General features: G+C 44.0%; 1 protein-coding gene and 1 pseudogene across 1 annotated transcript in view; one reads left to right on the top strand and one right to left on the bottom strand.

Moving 5' to 3' along the window:
- LOC126271950 (neural-cadherin) overlaps positions 1 to 21,376 on the bottom strand; it is a 1,775,154-nt gene that overhangs the window by 512,324 nt on the left and 1,241,454 nt on the right. The window lies entirely within an intron of this gene.
- LOC126274603 (5S ribosomal RNA) lies at positions 14,498 to 14,615 on the top strand (annotated as a pseudogene).

Raw genomic sequence — 21,376 nt, forward strand, 5'->3', positions numbered from 1 at the left:
GGTTGCGACACCTACAACTTGCTGACATGAAGAAAGTCTCCAACCGATTACTCATACACAAAATGCAGTTACCAAAATTATCCTAAGGACAAACACACACATGCCAGAGGGAGGACTCGAACCTCCGCCGGGGCCAGCCGCACGACGACCTCTCTTTGGTCCTTTGTTTGTTTGGTTGTTGGTTTTTCAAGTATTTTGAACCGCACATTAATCAGGGTTAGTACACTGCGTATTTTGTATCCTTGCAAAATGTAATTTGCATTTTACAAGTGATGAAAATTAGTTGATTGCGTAACGTTTTCACTTTTACACGCTGACAGTTATTGGACTATATGAAAAAACCGTAAGTTGGTTACAAACTCCGGAGTGCACAAACTTTATTCAACATGTAAACGTCACTACGGGGGATTTACATTATGTTCGATATGCCTGCCAGCCTTCGCGATGATGTGGCTCATACGCACAGCAAAATTCTGCATGAGCCGCTGAAGTGTCGGAACATCGATGCTCTCTCTGACCTCTTGAATGTTTGTTTACAGCCCAGAAATGGCTCTGAGGTTATTGCTGTACACCCCGTCTTTAATATAGCCCCACAAAAATGAGTCGCATGACTTCAGATCCGGAGAATATGGCGGCTAATCGAGGCCCATGCCCAGTGGCTTTTGGGTACCTCAGAGCCAGAATGCAGTCCTCAAAGTGCTATTCCAGGACATCAAACACTCTCCTGCTTCGATGCGGTTGAGCTCCGTCTTGCATGAACCACATATTATCGAAATCAGGGTCACTTTGGATAATGGAGGATCAAATCATTTTCTAAAAGCTTCACGTACCGCTCGGTAGTCACCGTGCCATCAAGAAATATCGTACCGATCATTCCGTGACTGGACGTTGCACACCACACAGTCACCCGTTGAGGGTGAAGAGACCTCTCGATCGCAGAATGCGGATTCTCAATGCCCCAAATGCACCAATTTTGCGTAATGGCGAACCCATTCAAATGAAAGTGGGCTTCGTGGCTAAACCAACTCATGCACGCACCTACTAATTCCCATCATGCCCTGGGGCCAACCGCGGAGTTTGAACGTCCTAACGCAATCCGTTCATAAGTTATGACGACTTCATTTCATTTCATATAGTTCATTAATTGTCATCCTGTATGTAACCAAAGCAATTACTTTTGATGGAAGTACAGCTTACATACACAAGCATAAAAGACTTATATACATAATTATTGTTGTTATTCTGTTCTCAGTAGAAGTTTCTTCATCACGATCAAAGGCAAAAGTTTTCCATTATTACTGATAAATGCGACAATTGATTGTGAATGACAGAAACATCTTTTACGTAAGTTCGACGAAGTATTGATGCTATGTTTGATATATTTTGTTTTGCGTTTTTTTTTTAATTTTACCTTTTTACTAACGAAATTGCGATTTGCAGCGCTGTATGACAAATCTGTACGGTTTTCATTATTTCTACTACAACGTCCCCAAGTTTCACATTACAAATCAACAATTTTCAAATAAAACCTGACTTGAACATTGACAAGTACAGTTTTATTATAAATATTGTTTCTCCTTCACTAACAGACAGGAGGATAAACTATGTACAGCAAAAATGTTCCACAGATTACCCAGCCATTTATGTATCCTCACTCAGTTTCTCTACACTTTACTGCTTCCAGTTTTTAGGGAATTTAAGCCACAGATCGCATACTAAAAAAACTCGATCGTTATGAGGTAACGCCCGATAGGTATGCAACACACCTAACGTACAGTTAACGCTTATACCACCGTAACTGACCAAAAGCTACTACAGAACTACTGTGGTCTACACTTACTTATGATGCTCTACTGTAGCATATGGCAGTTTCACAACTCTAGCCGTAAGGGAATAAGCTCATTGCTGACTGCAACTCTGATCTGAAGGCTGGGATATGTGGTGTCACCGCCAGACACCACACTTGCTAGGTGGTAGCCTTTAAATCGGCGGCGGTCCGGTAGTATACGTCGGACCCGCGTGTCGCCACTATCAGTGATTGCAGACCGAGCGCCGCCACACGGCAGGTCTAGAGAGACTTCCTAGCACTCGCCCCAGTTGTACAGCCGACTTTGCTATCGATGGTTCACTGACTAAATACGCTCTCATTTAGCCTAGCCTTCAGCTACGTTATTTGTTACGACCTAGCAAGGCGCCATTATCAGTTACTATTGATACTGTGAATCACGTAATGTCAAGAGCGACGTTCGTCATTAACGGATTAAAGTTAAGTATTCCACCAGCTACGTCCGTTTTTTCTAATTTCTGATTTCCTTGTCCTGCTCCAGACTTCACGTCAGTCTGCGTGAGCTAAATCGCGTGCCTTTCGGCCTCCTCTAGTAACACGGTGTTGGCTCTCCTGCCAACCACAACAGGATACTTTAGCGACCAACTAAAACTTAAAAAAAAAACTGTGTCTTGTAACATGCAGCATATGCCTCAACTTTTTTTTTACTCTGAGTACTTTGTATACGCTTCAGAATCGATGTAAAAAAAATTTTTTTCCTCTATGTACAGTGTATTAGGACTCGTTTTTGGGTGTGTCACTAAATTCTGAATCTATTCTTCTTAATTGTACATTCAATTTGTTATACATGATTCTCAATCTGAATGTTTCTGCTGTTCTTTTATTGCGTAATGTCTTCTCCACAATTTTTCTCTTCATTTGTTCATTTTCTGAAACTAGTGTCGCAATCGAACACATTACCTCGGAGTGAATTCCTCTCTTGTAAACATTAATCTCTTCAATTAAACGAAGATTCACGTCTTCTGTTAACTGGTATTCCAATTTCATATTTCTCCTCTCCAGAATGTTGATTGATTTTCTTGGTTATTTAAATGCATAATTCTCTTCTAAGATTCTAGGTTTTGCCCTTAATTTTGATAGTACACGCATTATTATTACCTACAACGTCAGTTTTCTAATAATTTTCTACGAACGTGATAACTGCTTTGCTTCCTGTTTCGTGCAATATTTATATGTAATTTTGTGCTGTCTGCACAGTAACAAATTAGGCTTCAAATGCAAAACATACAGTTTTGAAGTGACCTCCCTTCCAGCTGATTTGTATTCAAATTTTTGTTTTTAGTTTCTGTGAATTCCTTCCTACGTTTCCCTCAACACACAAAGTCCAACATGGCTGGAGACAGTACATCTGGTTTACCCTTATCTCCTATCTTTATTTCAAATTGGTCTCATAATTCTCCACTGATCGTCACCGATACTTGCATTCTTTGGTTAAGTACATTTTTTCCAAATTCATTGTCCAGACGGGCCCCATAAATCGATTTCCTAATCTGTTTTCGATAGAACTCGTGAAGTAGCTTATGGCTCTGAGCACTATGGAGCTCAACATCTGAGGTCATCAGTCCCCTAGAACATAGAACTACTTAAACCTAACTAACCTACGGACATCACACAAATTCATGCCCGAGGCAGGATTCGAACCTGCGACCGTAGCAGCAACGCAATGTAGCCGGCGCAATGTAGCTTAAAGAAGAACCGCACAAAACTTACCACAAAAGGTTCGTGAATGGTATAAAAGTCCTAATGTGCCTGGCTACGAACAGTATGAGATTTCTCTAGGTACACACATCACTTATTTTCATGAACAGTTGTATCGCATATTAGAGGACTACATTTTTATACGAACTTCAAAGTATTTCAAGTGTACAATGGAAACTTTCCTCAAATCTTTTAGTAATAAATGTTCAAATGTGTGTGTGGATTCCTAAGAGACCAAACTGCTGATGTTATTGGTCCCTAGCCTTACACACTACTTAAACTAACTTACGCTAAGAACAACACACACGAACACCCCATGCCCGAGGGAGGACTCGAACCTCCGGCGGGAGAGGCCGCACAGTCGTTTAGTAAAGATAGGGAACTAAAAAGGACCAACGAAGAGATGCAGTACTATTAAGGGATTTAATTTCCTGTGTAATTTCCCCAAAGAGCTTTACAGAATGGTAGGAAGGTGTCTAAATAACTTATATCGCGTTATTCCCAGAGCGCATCAAGAGGTCAGTGAGGCTGGGTACCATGTGACGCTAGCTGGGTAAATGCCTTTAAGACGTGAAAACAAACGAAACCATCGTCCAGTACATTTTGAATGCAGCTGATGCTGATTTCTGGGAAATCTGTGCAGTTTTGTAACTTAAGTAATACTTACAACAGCTCATCGTACAAATCATGTGTTTGTGTTACAGAGCCACCACTTTCTGATCTGTGGAAAACAAACTATAACGGAGATCGTTAAACTATAACGGTTCGTCAGCGGCTTTGTCATTAGATACTGAGCATTATCCCATAAAATGACGGAGATTAAGGTCCAACGTCCCGTCGAATCACTGGGGACGGAGCACAAGCTCGTGTAGGAAGAGACTGAGGAAGCAAATCGGTCGTGATCTCTCCACAGGAACCATCCTGTCATTTCCCTTACGCGTTTTAAGGAAACCTAGCTCTGGAAAAGTGGACGGGGAATTGGGGTCACGCTCCTTCTGAATGCGAGTGTCGACTGCACCGCTCCGATAGGTTACAAAGAACAAGGGGGATACATATGAAGACTGGCTCCCATTTTAGTAGCTCGAGAATGAGCCCTGAATACTGCTCTCACGCGGCCCAAACTATGGGTAACATGACATCAAACACGATGTACTTTATGAACTCTCTTTGGGAAGACCTCTTCAGTGTTTTACTCTAGCTTCCTGTGCTTATTTACACCGGTGAAATGCGCATATCCAAACAGCACATGCACAAAAAAAAAATGAATTCTACATGAATTTGTCGTTCTGATACTGGTGATAGTGAACGCAAACTGATGGCTGATTTCATAAAACCACATTTTCTGCAGCACTAAAGGTAAATGTGTGTACGATGTTACCATCATCAGTGAAAGTGAATATCAGATGGTGTCATTTTATTGCATATGCCATATAGTCGAAAACTGCAACTATTTGGCAATATTTCCCCCCACCTCTTACCCCTTCCCCACCAGTCTGAATGCAATGCTTCAATTTTGCGACAGTGAATGCATCTTGGAGTCGGCCGGTGTGACCGTGCGGTTGTAGGGGATTCGGTGTGCAACCGCGTGACCGATACGGTCGCAGGTTCGAATCCTGCCTCGGGCATGGGTGAGTGTGATGTCCTTAGGTTAGTTAGAATTAATTAGTTCTAAGTTCTAGGGGACTGATGACCTCGGAAGTTAAGTTGCATAGTGCTCAGAGCCATTTGAACCATTTTGCATCTTGCATCAAGGGAAAGAATTCACTGGGAAACCTAGTCTAATCACAAAATTGTAAATAGCCTGTACGAATTGTAAATAGCCTTTCGCTGCCTGTATTTTACCCCTGCCATCATCATAATTTGAAAGAGAGTGTTCCAGTCAACTTGTCAAACGCTTTCTCTAAGTCTACAACATAAATAGTATATAACTAAAATGTTGTATTTGTTTCCTACTCTTAGAGAGAGACTATTACTTCGCTACTTCCCTTAAAAAATCGGCAATAAATATTTGGCTTTGGAGAAGATTAATGATTGTTTTACTTAGTCAGAGGTGTCATCGGGAATGACGCTTCGATCTTCCTACGACGCCCCGTTGCAGGACAGAGATCTCGTGCTGGCTGCTGCGCTGATGGGCCCTTTCCCATTACAACAACAACCGGTCGCGCGTTTCCGCTGTCAGGGCCCCGAGTCCCGAATACACGCGCCACTGCGCGCTGCACACGGGTTGCAAGGACGCGCCTCGCAGGTATACGACGGGTACGGTGTCTCACGGACGACCTCTGCCGCCCGTACCATCAGCACAGCCACGTCCTCCGGGGCGAATCAACAGCTCAAATTGCGGTTCCCGCCGCCGACGCCCCCGTCATTAACGTGCCTGTGCACCGCCACAGAATTCCCGGCAGCCAGCACACCACTGTAGGTGTTAATATCTGCGGTGAACCTCCCACCCGACGCGTTACACACACAACAGACTTCACTTGTGTCTCATGTTTCCGACAAAATTAATTACGACGAGCAGACGCTTACCTCAATTTCGCGAGTTCGCTTCACTATGCTACTAACATGCATTCCACGCTATCGTTTGGTGAATTAAAAACAAAAAGATACACAATATCAAGGGTATGTTATCAATTTATAAAAAAAGTTTAGAAAAATAAGGAAAAAGTGGAAGATAATTCTCCAGCGGTGCGAGTGAACCACAGCGTCTTTTTTATGATCTGAAGATAACCGCTGACGACCGAAATTCCGTATTGAGATCCGTATGATTGCGGCAGACAGTAAGTTATTTTCAAAGCAAGCGATCACTGGTATCTCTAAGTACGACTCAAATTTTGTTCTTTGCAAAAAAAAGATAAAAAAGGGGTTGCGAGGAATAGACTGTCCACCTAACAAAGAATATGGTAAAGAGTAGTGAATGGCGTATTGTGACGAGCCAGTTGCTCGGCCACCATTGACCAGACGTTTGCAATTGGTGAGAGATCTGGAGAATGTGCTGGCCAGGGCAGCAGTCGAACAATTTCTGTATCCAGAAAGGCCCGTACAGGACCTGCTACATGCGGTCGTGCATTATCCTGCTTAAATGTACGCTTTCGCAGGGGTGGAATGAAGGGTAGAGCCACAGGTCGTAACACATCAGAAATGTAACGTCCGCTGTTCAAAGTGCCGTCAATCCGAACAAGAGGTGACCACAATGGCACCCATATCATTCCGCCGGGTGATACGCCAGTATGGCGATGACGAATACACGCTTCCAATGTGCGTTCACCGCGATGTTGCCAAACACGGATGCGACCATCATGATGTTGTAAACAGAACCTGGATTCATCCGAAAAAATGACGTTTTGCCATTCGTTTACCCAGGTTCGTCGTTGAGTACACCATCGCAGGCGCTCCTGTCCGTGATGCAGCGTCAAGCATAACCGCAGCCATGGTCTCCGAGCTGATAGTCCATGCTGCTGCAAACGTCGTCGAACTGTTGGTGCAGATGGTTGTTGTCTTGCAAATGTCCCCATCTGTTGACTCAGAGATCGAGACGTGGCTGCATGATCCGTTACAGCCATGGGGTAAGATGCCTGTCGTCTCGACTGCTAGTGATACGAGGCCGTTGGGATCCAGCACGACGTTCCGTTAAATGTTAATGCATTGATGCGACGTTAGTAAGTCCAGGGGATCAACGATGATAAGTATTGTTACACAATATGACTACTCCTATGTACACACATCTATCTGCAATGTTGACAAATTCTCGATCGCTCCTGAACACGTCCGCATCCTACGACCGCCAAATTGGGTGTGTGTTTCTTGTTTTGACAGCTTAAATGGTGCTCCTAATCCTTCTTATCCTGGCATTTGGAAGCCACGTAGGCCGCGCTTCCTATTTAAGCGATGCGATGTGTGTATTGTGTCAAGCTATTTCTGTTTATCAAAGAAGACAAGGAAACAATTAAGCTGACTGAAATCTTGTACCAGATCGAGATATGAACCTGGATCTTGAGTTCCGTGACTGAGCTATCCAGGATCGCCTCGCGACTCCGTCCTCGCAGCTTTATTTCTGCCAATACCTCTCTCTACTTTCCAAACTTCAAAGACGTTCTCCGGCCAGTGTGCCCTAGCGGTTCTATGCGCTTCAGTCTGGAACCGCGCGATCGCTACGGTCGCAGGTTCGAATCCTGTCTCGGGCATGGATGTGTGTGATGTCCTTAGGTTAATTAGGTTTAATTACTTCGAAGTTCTAGCGGACTGATGACCTCAGATGTTAAGTCCCATAGTGCTCAGAGCCATTTTTTCAAAGACGTTCCCTCGCAAAACTTGCGTGACGACTAGCACGTTCGCTCGCATACCTTGCGGGATTAAATAGCTTAACCACAGCTAAGGGGATTGTTCCCAGATATAATTTTCGGTCTTCAGCGGAGTTTGGGCTGATTTGAAAGCTTTTTGGTAGATTAAGACTGTGTACACGTCAGGTTTTAAAACAGCATACACTCTCCTGCACAATGACATATTCATTCAAGGAACGTATAAGACATTATCACGTATCTCACCACACTCCAATATGTGACTGTGAGTCTTTTGCTTTTCTTCCAGGAGCCACTGCGTACAATACTGTGTCAATCCCTAAAACAGGCTGACTGTTCTAGTAACGATGGGGCTCATTATCCATAAACAAATGTCGCAAAAACTTGTAGATCGATAAACAGCCTTTTATTGGGAGTTGAGAGATCGAAGCCAAATAATCAAAAAGGGAGAGACGATTTTCTTAATGATTATGGGGAGGAATAAAGCACTAGTCACTGCTGAACTGGGTCTCATATCCTATGCACCTGATCATGTGGTTAAAGCAACACCAAATATTCGTGAATTTGCTAAATAACATCCCCCTGCGCTGTAAGGGAAGCGTTATTTTAGTGTCGCATGGCTTGTAACAGTTTGTTAAGTCCAGTTTAGACAAATAATATGTTATTTTTATTTACGTAACGGCGGTATATAACGCTAAAACGTGATGTGCGATACTGGACTGCGAAGCACCTCACAGCATTCCTCCGCGGTATCATGCAAACCCTGTATACTGCTGGCTTTTGTGGGTTCGAAACTCGGTGTTGCCTCTTCCTAGGCTGCATTAAGCCTGCGCGCTAGAGAGCAGGTCGTGTTTCGTCGTATCCAGTGGAACTGTTTCGACGGCTTTGTTTTTGCTACGATGAAGCCGGCTGGTTTCGCATGGTCGCGTAGTCCTGCAGAGAATTATTATTGGCGCGCAACGGCCGTTACACGATGCGCTGAGTCCCCCGTAGCAATAACTCGTACGTACCGGTGCAAGGGAGTAAATTCGGCGCTGCAATTTGCAGCGGAAGGTCGCAGCGTGTGGGCACAAAACAAGAGTACTAGCGTTCCGAGGCTAAAGCCCTGCAGGGCAAATCCAACGACACTTGCTGACGTGTTACGAGACATATAAGGCACGTTACGGACCTCTAGACAGCTATACAAGATATTAGCGAACTATTGGTGAATTAATGTGGATTTCCAGTGATGAGTAGCTAGTATTTAAGATTTTTGAGTAACATGTGACAACGATCAGAAAACCATTTCAAAATGCGGCTAACATTCCTCAGCAGCCCATTTGTCACCGCCTACAGATAAAAAAAAAAAGCTTAACATTTAACTTCAAAAATGGTTAAACGGCTCTGACCACTATGGGACTTAATATCTGAGGTCATCAGTCCCCTAGAACTTAAGACTACTTAACCTAACTAACCTAAGGACATCACACACATCCATCCTCGAGGCAGCGCCTAGAACCGCTCGACCAGCCCGGCCGGCTTAACACTTTACTTTTGTTTGTCTTTCTATATTTAATGATAATGTTTTGTTGCGGTGACATGAAAAATAAACACTTCATTATTATATCACTTATTTATGTTTGTTGTTATGATTCATAATTTAGGAGGCAGAGGTGGTCACAGAGATGAGCACGAGAGATCGGCAGAGAGGAAAGTATGAGAAAGAGCATTGGAGAGGAAGGAGGAGATGCTTGTAACATATGTTTTGAACACATAGGTGGGCGATGCTGCTGGGAAAAGGCTTACATTATGTATCTCCAGTGAAGAGAAGGTGTTGAGCGAAGCTGCAGGCCGAAGGCTAGTAAATACACTACTGGCCATTAAAATTGCTGCACCGGGAAGATGATGAGCTACAGACGCGAAATTTCACCGACAGGAAGAAGATACTGTGATATGCAAATAATTAGCTTTTCAGAGCATTCACACAAGGGCGCTGTTGGCGACACTTACAATCGTGCTGACTTGAGGAAAGTATTCAACAGATTTCTGATACACAAACAGGAGGTGACTGGCGTTGCCTGGTGAAACGTTGTTGTAATGCCTCGTGTAAGGAGAAGAAATGCGTACCATCACGTTTACGACTTTGATAAAGGTCCGATTGTAGCCTGTCGCGATAGCGGTTTATCGTATCGCGACATTGCTGCTCGCTTTGGTCGAGATACAATGACTGATAGCAGAATATGGAACCGGTGGGTTCAGGAGGGTAATACGGAACGCCGTGCTGGATCCCAAAGGCCTCGTACGACTAGCAGTCGAGATGACAGGCATCGTATCCACATGGGTCTAACGGATCGTAGAGCCATGTCTCGATCCCTGAGTCAACAGATGGGGACGTTTGCAAGACAACAACCATCTGCACAAACAGTTCGGCGACGTTTGCAGCAGCATGGACTACCAGCTCGGAGACCATGGCTGCGGTTACCCTTGACGCTGTATCACAGACAGGAGCGCCTGCGATGGTGTACTCAACGACGAACCTGCCTGCACGAATGGCAAAATGTCATTTTTTCGGATGAATCCAGGATCTGTTTACAGCATCATTATGATCGCATCCCTGTTTGGCGACATGGCAGTCAACGCACATTAGAAGCGTGTATTCGTCATCGCTATACTGGCGTATCACCTGGCGTGATGATATCAAGTGTCATTGGTTACACGTCTCGGTCACCTCTTCTTCGCGTAGACAGCACTTTGAACAGTGGACGTTACATTTCAGATGTGTTACGACCCGTGGCTCTACCCTTCATTCTATCCCTGCGAAACCCTACATTTCAGCAGGATATTGCACGACGCATGTTGCAGGTCCTGTACGGGCCTTTCTGGATACAGAAAATGTTCGACTGCTGCTCTGGCCAGCACATTCTCCAGATCTCTCACCAATTGAAAACGTCTGGTCAATGGTGGCCGAGCAACTACTTCGTCACAGTGCGCCAGTCACCACTCTTGATGAACTGTGTTATCGTGTTGAAGCTGCATGGGCAGCTGTACCTGTACACGCCATCCAAGCTCTGTTTGACGCAATGCCCAGGCGTATCAAGGCCGTTATGACGGCCAGAGGTGGTTGCTCTGGGTACTGATTTCTCAGGTTCTATTCACCCAAATTGCGTGAAAATGTAATCACATGTCAGTTCTAGTATAATATATTTGTCCAATAAACACCCGTTTATTATCTGTATTTCTTCTAGGTGAAGCAATTTTAATGGCCAGTAGTGTATGTATCTCCAATGAAGAGAAGGTGTCATTCTTGACAGAAACGTGACACCACAAAGTACCTTCAGCGAAACTATTTCAGTTGGCTTGTGGAGCACAGATATATATAATTAGCCGTTCCAATCGCCTTCTAGGGTTGGAATTAAGCGTAACAGGTGCCAGAGGAAATGTGTACCACAATGATTTGATGAGATTTGAATACTGCCAATGCCGAATATAACTCCACTGTGTCGCTCCGTCTACCTACATGATATTAACTACCACATTTCAGCCGACACCTCTGCATAATCCGACCGGTAGGCGTAGCACCGAAGCATGAAATAACCCCTTCAGCTTGAAGCCTGCTTAGGGGCTTTGTCATACCTTCGTAGGAAAATGTCTTGAGTATTGAAGTACATCAGAGAGTTCGAGCAGGGGCTGACAGATGCCACTATCCGACCGCCGGCGCACTCCTGCAACCCAGCCTGCCCCTGCACCTGCCGGAAGCCTCTCAAACTTAATTGTGGCGGCTTTGTGCTCCGCGCTACTCAGCTCCGTGCAGTGCCAGACCGACCCGCAGTCTCCGCGTATTCTTTCTGCCTCTGGCCGCCGGTTTAGCGTCCGCCAAGGTAGCCAGAAATTTAAAGCTCCGCCTGCAAAGAACAAAGAAGCGCGCGGAGGCTCGTTACATTATTATTCTTGCGAGCTACGTGGAACGCAGAGCGAATCACACCGGCGGGAAACGTATTTACCCCTTTTGCTGTATGGCTAAGATTCAAATAGTTCAAATGGCTCTGAGCACTATGCGACTTCACTTCTGTAGTCATCAGTCGCCTGTAACTTAGAACTAACTAAACCTAACCAACCTAAGGACATCACACACATCCATGCCAGAGGCAGGATTCGAACCTGCGACCGTAGCGGTCGCGCGGTTCCAGACCGTAGCGCCTAGAACCGCACGGCCACTCCGGCCGGCTAACAGGGTTTGTCAAGAAACTTTTCAAGTGTTCAGCGATACTAGCTTTGAACTTTTGGGGTAGTTAGATCAAAGGCCTTCCGGTTATGACAGCTTGGGAAATATTACAGCTTTGGAAATAATTGAAAACTTGTACCTATTTTAATTTCTTTAGATCTTAGAGAATTTATCAGTGACTGTTGACCTGAAAAACTATAGAATAAAGTGTAACTGCCTCTATTTACCTTTTTTGGTGTTATCACTCTTGTTTCGAGAGATGGATTTGTATAAGCTTTTCAGAAATTTACAGAGCGGAAAACTACATTAAGACAGTGTTTCTTTCCTTACTCACGGATTTTCCCTAACGAATGAGCGTTTTCCTTACATCGTAGGTAAGTAACTACTTCCCCCGTTTTTTAAAAATTTGTATTTACTTAAGCAGAAACTGTACATGTTATCTGAGACGTGTTCTCTGTGTGGAATAGGGATCTGAATGTCTTTAACTTGCAGCAAATTTCGGAAGAGAATACGGAAGCGATCTTGTGACTCGGTGAAGAAAGCGTGGGTCAGAATTACGTCTGTGACGACGGAATCGTACATACGTTTATTAGATTTAGTCAGTTGTTTACACTTTGAAGTGGGTAAAATGTAGACACATGGAAGCGCGCTTCTTATGAGTCAAGCGGAATTTGATGGTAGTTACGAAATTCAGGAGGGTACTTTCCTTCAGTTTCTCTCTAGTGTTAGACGTCAGGGGTGGGCTTTAAATGTAACTGCTACGATCCCTATAGACCATAACTGTAAGCTAAAGAAAATTGAAAACTGCCAAAAATGTACACTTTGCCTTCTAGTCTCGCAAAATTCAATGTCTCTAACCTACCTTTCATGAGCGCCTACGACGACTCCTCGATTGTTTGATGCGACAGCTGTTCCAGAAATGTTTTCACGTTAAACCTTACGCCGTACAAGCACTGTGTTTAGATATTTATTGTATTTAGATACCACTAACTTTATGGGTTTAGATACTGAGATGGTTGTGGTGTCCTGCCAATTTGTCTAATGTAGGGTGCCTATGTAAACACCAATTCAAGCAAATCATATTAATGGAGTTTGGTACAGTAAATTAAATTGACAATACATAACTTTGCCTTTTTACAAAGAGGTGTCGCAATCAGTTGGCTAAGGCTGGCGGTTCCGAAACTAATACGGGAGCAGAGCAGAAAAGGATTTTGATTCCGTTTCCCACGTGCTTTCATCTTGGAGTTCACATGATTGCGGTGCCATACCTGTTGCGGGGAAGAAAATTGTTCCCTGTCTTAACGAAATACCGGCGACCACTGGGGACAACCGGACTACGTTGGTTACGCACAAAATGAAATTCTGTAGAAAATCCATTTTTCTCTGCGAAATAAGGAGTCAAATGCACACATCACGAGTTGCACTCCTTTCTTCTTACGTTTCCCAGCCGGTCTCGCATTTTTTGTTGTTGTTTCTGTCTCTCCGGCTCACTTTTTCCTACCAAATTCTCTTCTTCCTCCCCTCCCGGCTCTTCTCTCCCGTCCGTTATTGCCATGGCCCTCAGTCTGTATGTATCTGCCAGTAATTTACCTTTACTATTTTCTACATCTACATGATTATTCTGCTATTCACAATAAAGTGCCTGGCAAAGGGTTCAATGAACCACCTTCAAGCTGTCTCTCTACTGTTCCACTCTCGAACGGCACGAGGGAAAACCGAACACTTAAATTTTTCTGTGTTAGCCCTGTTCTCTATTATTTTATCGTGATGATAGTTTCTCCCCTAGCAGGTGGGTGCCAACAGAATGTTTTCGCAATCGGAGGAGAAAATTGGTGATTAAAATTTCATGAGATGATCACGTCGCAACGGAAAACGCCTTTATTTTAATGATAGCCACTCCAATTCACGTATCATGTCTGTGACAGTATCTCCCGTATTTCACCATAATACAAAACGAGCTGCCCACCTGATGCGGATCCCACAGCGCACAGCAATAATCCAGAATAGGGCGGACAAGCGTGGTGTAAGCAGTCTCTTTAGTAGACCTGTTGCACCATCTAAGTGTTCTGTCAGTGAATCGCAGTCTTTGGTTTGCTCTATCCACAATACTATCTATGCGATCGTTCCAATTTAGGCTATTTGTAATTGTAATCCCTAAGTATTTAGTTGAATTTACAGCCTTCAGATTTGTGTGACATATCGCGTAACCGAAATTTAGCTGATTTCTTTCAGTACTCATGTGAATAACTTCACACTTTTCCTTATTATTTTACTTTTTCAGAAACAGCTTTTCAGTTTATGGAGGGAAATCCGAGATTCAAGTTGAACACGATACGACCTGAAGAAGAACGATAATATTCTGTACATAAATATGAAATGTGTATTTTTTTCTACTGTAGATGTTAATAGTGTTACTATTTACGTTGTAATTATTTCTAAATGTTATATTACACCCTTGGGAACGGCCTTGCCGCAGTGGATACACCAGTTCCCATCAGATCACCGCAGTTAAGCGCTGTTGGGCGTGGCCGGCACTTGGATGGGTGACCATCCGCGCCGCCATGCACTGTTGCCATTTTTAGGGGTGCACTCAGCCTCGTGATGCCAATTGAGGAGCTACTCGGCCATCATACCGACTGGGAGAGCAGTGTGCTGACCACACGCCCCTCCTATCCGCATCCTCATCTCAGGACGACATGGCGGTCGGATGGGCCACTTGTGGCGTGAAGACGGAGTGCTTACTTTACCTACCTATATTACACACTGCAAGGAGGATCGCTTATATTACGTATGCCATAATGAATGTGGCGTAAAATATGAGGAATGGCTCGTTAGATTTACGAGAGGGCCTTGCTTTTTCCGCAGAATATGAAAGTAGCCAAAAGATTAACTTGTGCTATACAGGATGCGGCGCTTAAATCCGGACAAATTTCACTTTGAATTTACCGCCATATCGTAGTTACGTCGGTGGTCGCGAATGGCGTTCTTGAAAGTAAATAGTAAGAAACTCAAAGTGGCCAAAATGTTAAAGGCAAGTGCGGAGTACGGCCAAAGAGCCGCGATGCGGCCTGGACGTTCACCCACTGAAATAGTTCGATTCTTCAGGTACCCTAGATGAACAGTTCACGATACTGTTGGCCAAGTATAATGTTTCGGGGAAGTCTGGAGAAGGTTCCGCTAACCCGGCGAGGAAAACTCATTCGAGAGAACGCTTGTCACTAACTGCGGCAGTCATCGAAAAGGCTCAGGCGCTGATTTTGGAGGACCCGGGGCACTGAGGACCTTGGCGTCAGTAGTGATTGTCAGCCAGCGACCAATGCGTCGGATGGCAGAGGAAGACCTCAGACGAGCCATTTAGTCCAAAACTGGCTCTCGGATAATGTGACATGTTCTGGTCAAAGGAGTTCAAATGGCTCTGAGCACCATGGGACTTAACTTCTGAGGTCATCAGTCTCCTAGAAGTTAGAACTACTTAAACCTAACTAACCTAAGGACATCACACACATCGCGCGGTTCCAGACTGTAGTGCCTTGAACTGCTCGGCCACTCCGACCGGCGGTCAAAAAAGTTCTGGCCCCCGAATAGCCCGGATCTGAAATCTCTCGACTACTGTGTTTGAAGCGTAGTCGAAAGACTTACCAATAGGACGAGGAACCCTAACGTCGCACCTCTCCGCACCGCTATCGAAGCAGGATTTGCGAATATGGACAGTGCTGTTTTTAAAGAGTGCGTGCGATCGATCCAGGACAAGATTTGAGGGCGTCATTGCGACTGAAAGGGGTTACGTCGAGTAATGTTGCTCTTGAAAGATGCCACTACTTATATGAAAAAGGATTTTCATTTTAATTTGTATTTTGCTTTAATAAATTTGCTGTTAAAAAAATGTTTAGTTTGTCCGGATCGAAGCGCCGCACCCCGTGTAATACGTAAGATATTTATTATCTTTGGATCACTGGAATATCCACGCCATGTGTGGTACTTTTGAAGCTTATAGTCCCATTTTTTAAACGTGTGTATGTTCTAGTAATAGCGCAAGCCAAATGTCAAAGTTACCTCACTGTCACGTCATATATAACAAAAATCAGCAAGATTCGCCTATAATTATATTATAAATTTTAACTAAATTTACAAACGTTCTTCTATAATTTTATGCTCCAGCATTTCGAATATTTCATTAAAAACACTAGAAGTCCCACACATACACATTTCTGGCGTGCTGACATTGAATGGTCTTCGATAACGGTTGAAACACTGATGACGAAGCTCTGCTTCGAATTGTCCACTGACGAAGTAAAATCGCTATCGAAAAGGAAGGCGAACGAATTTTATTACTAAGCTTGCCAGTGTATTGTAAACAGATCCACAACAAGTGATACATGACATCGCTTTTGGAGAGTACATGCTGTAAGTCTGAAAATAAGCATGTCATTCTTTTTTACTGATACTTATGTAAAAGCTGTAGTCTTTATTTCAGCAGCTCGATAGAACAGAATCAAAATTAACTACTCACGTGGAGCGCCGTCTTTGACGGTTTCGGGGACGCAAGTAAGGGTGTAGCCACAGTTTTACAACGCAGTAATCTCTGCGGCATTTTGGAGTAAGCGATACCTACTGCAGCCTGCACTAGCGTCAGTATATTAAACTGTCCACGGCTGGCACGTCACTAACGCAGTGTTATCAATCCTGTACTCCGGATCCCACATTAACTGGCAATCCTGTGAAGTGATTAATCGGCGCTCGTCCACAGCCGCAGTAACGTCAGCAAGCGAGAGCAACAAAATTACCACAAATACAGCGGCATCGCACAAACTCACCCTCAGGGAAGAAAGTTAAAACGCCAATTTTACAGGAAAATATCACCACCACTATTTTGAGACAAAAAAAACCGTTTTTCCATCTATAGAAAACACAATCACACGAGTTATACCGCGCTGGCAACAACCAAGAATAGCTTCATTCCACTCCCTGCCGCCCTCTCCCACACGGACGGCCACCAGGTAAAACGTCCCTTCGAGGTATACATGTGATGTTTCACTCACACGAACTGTAATGTGACATGAAATGAAGCGTTTCCACTTTTACCAATAAGTCTCCCATTTAATTATTGTGCAGTGCAAGTTTTATTTAGTTCATCCTCAAGGGATCAGCACCAGTTTCTATCTTATACACGAGGGAATTCTTATTTTCTTTAACTGTTACCACCGAGACAATCAATAGCGCTTTTCGGAGTACATAAAACGCCAATTGCATCGTCAGAAACGATACAAAACCCAAGGTAGCAAGCGCGTGCCCAACGAGCGGCAGCTGTCACCTCAGCCAGACGCCCCCCCCCCCCCTCCCTCTCTCTCTCAAAAAAAAAAAAAAAAAAAAAAAAAAAAAAATGGCTCTGAGCACTATGGGACTTAACATCTATGGTCATCAGTCCCGTAGAACTTAGAACTACTTAAACCTAACTAACATAAGAACATCACACACATCCATGCCCGAGGCAGGATTCGAACCGGCGACCGTAGCAGCAGCGCGGTTCCCGACTGAAGCGCCTAGAACCGCTCGGCCACATCGCCCCCCCCCCCCTCCCCTCCGCCATGCACTCTTTTGGCTATTACAGCTATTATAAACACAACGAAATTTTGTGCATTATAGAGTAAAAGAAAGAATGGATATTTCTCCTGATAAGAAATTTTATACTGAATCCATTTTCTTGGCAAAATGTATTCCAGCATTATATAACCCTCTTTTATTTCCTTCTCGTAAATTGTGTTCCTCAAATAGTACCTAATTGATGCTCCTCCTAAGGTTGTATTTGTATAAACTACAATTTTCCATTTTGTTTCATCTAGCACAAGAATTCCTGCTTTGTTTCCATTTTTTATCTTTACTTATGTACTAATTTTGACTGGTGGAGGTTCGAATGTCGTATTCTATTACAGTAAGTTTATATATATGTGTGTGTGGGGGGGGGGGGGGGGAGTGGAAAAAATGGCAGAAATATTACATGAAGGATCATAACAAAAACAAAACAGATTTTACAAAATCAAGTTTTAATAATTAAAGTCGTGTGACAAGGGCCTCCCGACGGGTACACCGCTCGCTTGGTGCAAGTCTTTCGATTTGACGCCACTTCGGCGACCTGCGCGTCGATGGGGATGAAAATGATGATGATTAGGACAACACAACACCTAGCCGTGGAGCAAAGAAAATGTCCGACCCAACCGGGAATCGAACCCAGGATTGACAGTCTAACGCGCTGACCACTCAGCTACCGGGGGCGGACAAAATCAAATTAAGTGATACAACTCGAAGAATTAATTTATAATTAGCTGATAACAGTCACATTCGACGAGACCAGTGCTACATGTCTATATTACTATTGTATAGACTATAATGGAATTTATTGTCAAGGGTGCTTATACTACTCGTATTTCAGTATAAGATGTGAAGAATTCTTAAAGTCGATTTATCTCAAGTGGTGCATTTTTGAATTGTGTCACTGTTCTTGTGCGGTTTCGATATGTACTTCGATATGTTTGCACAAACTTCCGTGACGAAAACCGATCAAGTGTCAAGCAGTTTGAGCACTCTTAGTGCTAGCGCACAGACGGTCAAGCGTCCTTGGACAAAGTGCTTGACAACCGATGTTTGTCAGACTGGCAGTTAAGTGTGTGGCCGCGTTTAGATGTCAGAACAGTCCCAGAGACGTCAATAGCGAACATCAACGCTTTCTGCGGCTAGACACCTGATTTCATCTCTCGAATAAGGCACATTCCCTGTCGCTATATAGGCCTCCGATTCGACAGCTTTACTCACACTTAATCGTCGTAGCAACGAGGTTAAGGTACTAACGTCAGAAAGCTTACGGTGTCGTGGTATAATCTAACTCTGTGGCCTGCGCCCTGAGTCCTAAAAGAGTTACAGCGCTGTCATTAGCGTCGTAATAGCGTAGCTAAAAGCATCGGCCGGGAATAACACCGGCTTACGGTGCCTCATTACCCCCTTCCACCCACTCTCCGATCATAAATTACATGAACCCAACCTAAGGAGGGCCAAAATTTTCATATAGAACAACAGCTTACTCTCAGCATACATTCTACATAGGATAACTTCGAAACTTCAGTTTCATCACTTGTTCACTATATAAATTTACCCTGACATCCCCCAATTAGCCAGTTTAGTAGGATTCGCGCCTCTCAGCCAACACAAGTTGTTCAAACGATACAATCTATACGGACAGACACCGGTGTTTGCGCTTTGAACTTTCATTTCTCACATGCAATATTTTCCCGGCCGGAGGGCATTTCTAAAAGTCGTCGTGATAAAATAAAGGCTTGGGAATCTACATTAGCGTGGTCACATCTCGAAAACACGTTCTTTTAACCATCTGAGGGCGAGGAGAAAAAATGGTTCAAATGGCTCTGAGCACTATGGGACTCAATTGCTGTGGTCATTAGTCCCCTAGAACTTAGAACTACTTAAACCTAACTAACCTAAGGACATCACACACATCCATGCCCGAGGCAGGATTCGAACCTGCGACCGTAGCAGTCGCACGGTTCCGGCCTGCGCGCCTAGAAACGCGAGACCACCACAGCCGGCAGAGCGAGGAGAGGTCTCCCATATCTGTCAGTGGGGAAGCCGTCAGAGAGTGGAGAGACAGTAGCATATTGTTGCAAAGCATGGACACAGCCGAAAACATCTTCACAACGTGCGAACAGACCGCAACTAACCAGCCTGAGTGGCCGTGCGGTTCTAGGCGCTACAGTCTGGAAACGCGAGACCGCTACGTTCGCAGGTTCGAATCCTGTCTCGGGCATGGGTGTGTGTGATGTCCTTAGGTTAGTTAGGTTTAAGTAGTTATTTTGAAGACCGCAACTACATACGTTACATAAGTTAACATCGTAACCACAAGTGCTTGAATATGGTGCATTTAAGATACGAGGTGTATGAGCAAAATAATGACACTGACAACATTTGCAAGTGATCTGGCAACGCTGTGTTGTTCTACTTGTGAAGATCGGTGCGTTCATCCCTTCCAGAGGTTCAGTTCGAGTTTCAGCTCCGTACAGTCATCACGTAATTTTTGAGAGCGCTATCAATGAAGTTTGTTTTTGTTGTGTTTTACGAAAATGGAACAACGAAATTGAGAGCGACGTTATACCTACAAGTTTTGTGCTAAACTTGGAGAATCCGCGAGTGTGACCTTTAAGAAGTTGACAAATCTCTATGGGAGATATTCCTTATCAAAAGCACAAGTTTTTTTGCTGGCACAAACCATTTTTGGAAGGCCGAGAGCACGTTGAAGATGAACCTCGCTCAGGGAGGCCTTCAGCTTCAGAAACCGGCGAAAACGTGTGCGTGATCTTGTGAGATCAGACCGACATTTAACAATAACGATGTTGTGTGAGGTGTTGAACTTAATCATTTTCACCGCACATCAAATTTTGACCAAATGTTTGCTCATTGCAAAAAGGACGCTGCAGCATAATAAAGCACCACGTCACACGGCCACTTCCAGCGTGAAACGTTTGACCTCAAAAGGCATTCCTCATGTTCCCCTGACCCTCTCTTCACCTGATCTGAGTTCTTGTGACTTTTCTCTTTTCCCTAAATTGAAAAATGTCCAAAATGGACGTCATTCTGGGATACGGGAAAACATTCACAAGAATGTAAACCACATATTAAAGGCCCTTCCAGCTGAAGCCTTTCAGCGCTGCTACGAAGACTGAGAACAATGACTCCGTCGATATATAGATTTGAAAGGGACAATATTGTTGTTTGGGATAAATAAAACCTTTAGTATATAAAAAAATCAGTCTCATTACTTTTCTCAAACACCTTGTGCTTAGCCACCCTTCAAAACATTAAAAATATGAACATAAACAAAACACGATAACACTCAGAAGAAGTTACACGATTTAAAGACAGATGGCGCATACGACTTTCCTCCCTTTAAGCCACACTCCCACGGGGCGGCGGTACGGAAGCGTTCCACCCTATTGTACTAGCTTTCATGCATTTGCAGGCGTGACCCTCACCAGCGTCTGTAGGTCTGAAGTATCTACGAAGATGTGACTCAAGTGATCGCGCAAAGCCACTATGAACGAGCTGTTCATGGAAAACAGTGTTGTGGTGTGTTTAGTTTTCGCTGTTACTTCAGCACAGAGAACGAACTGGGTGGAGGACCGGAAAGAATAAAGTAAGGAAAAGACTGTGGTAGCTCGGGAAATGGATTATAAACAGGATCTGAGGACGACATAATTCGGTTGGCATGGAAATCAGTAACAGTTAACTAGATCATTTCAAGAACTCACTAGGAGTGTCTAAAGACCAGCTTGACTA

Source organism: Schistocerca gregaria, chromosome 5, assembly GCF_023897955.1.
Source record: "Schistocerca gregaria isolate iqSchGreg1 chromosome 5, iqSchGreg1.2, whole genome shotgun sequence".
Lineage (NCBI taxonomy): Eukaryota > Metazoa > Arthropoda > Insecta > Orthoptera > Acrididae > Schistocerca > Schistocerca gregaria.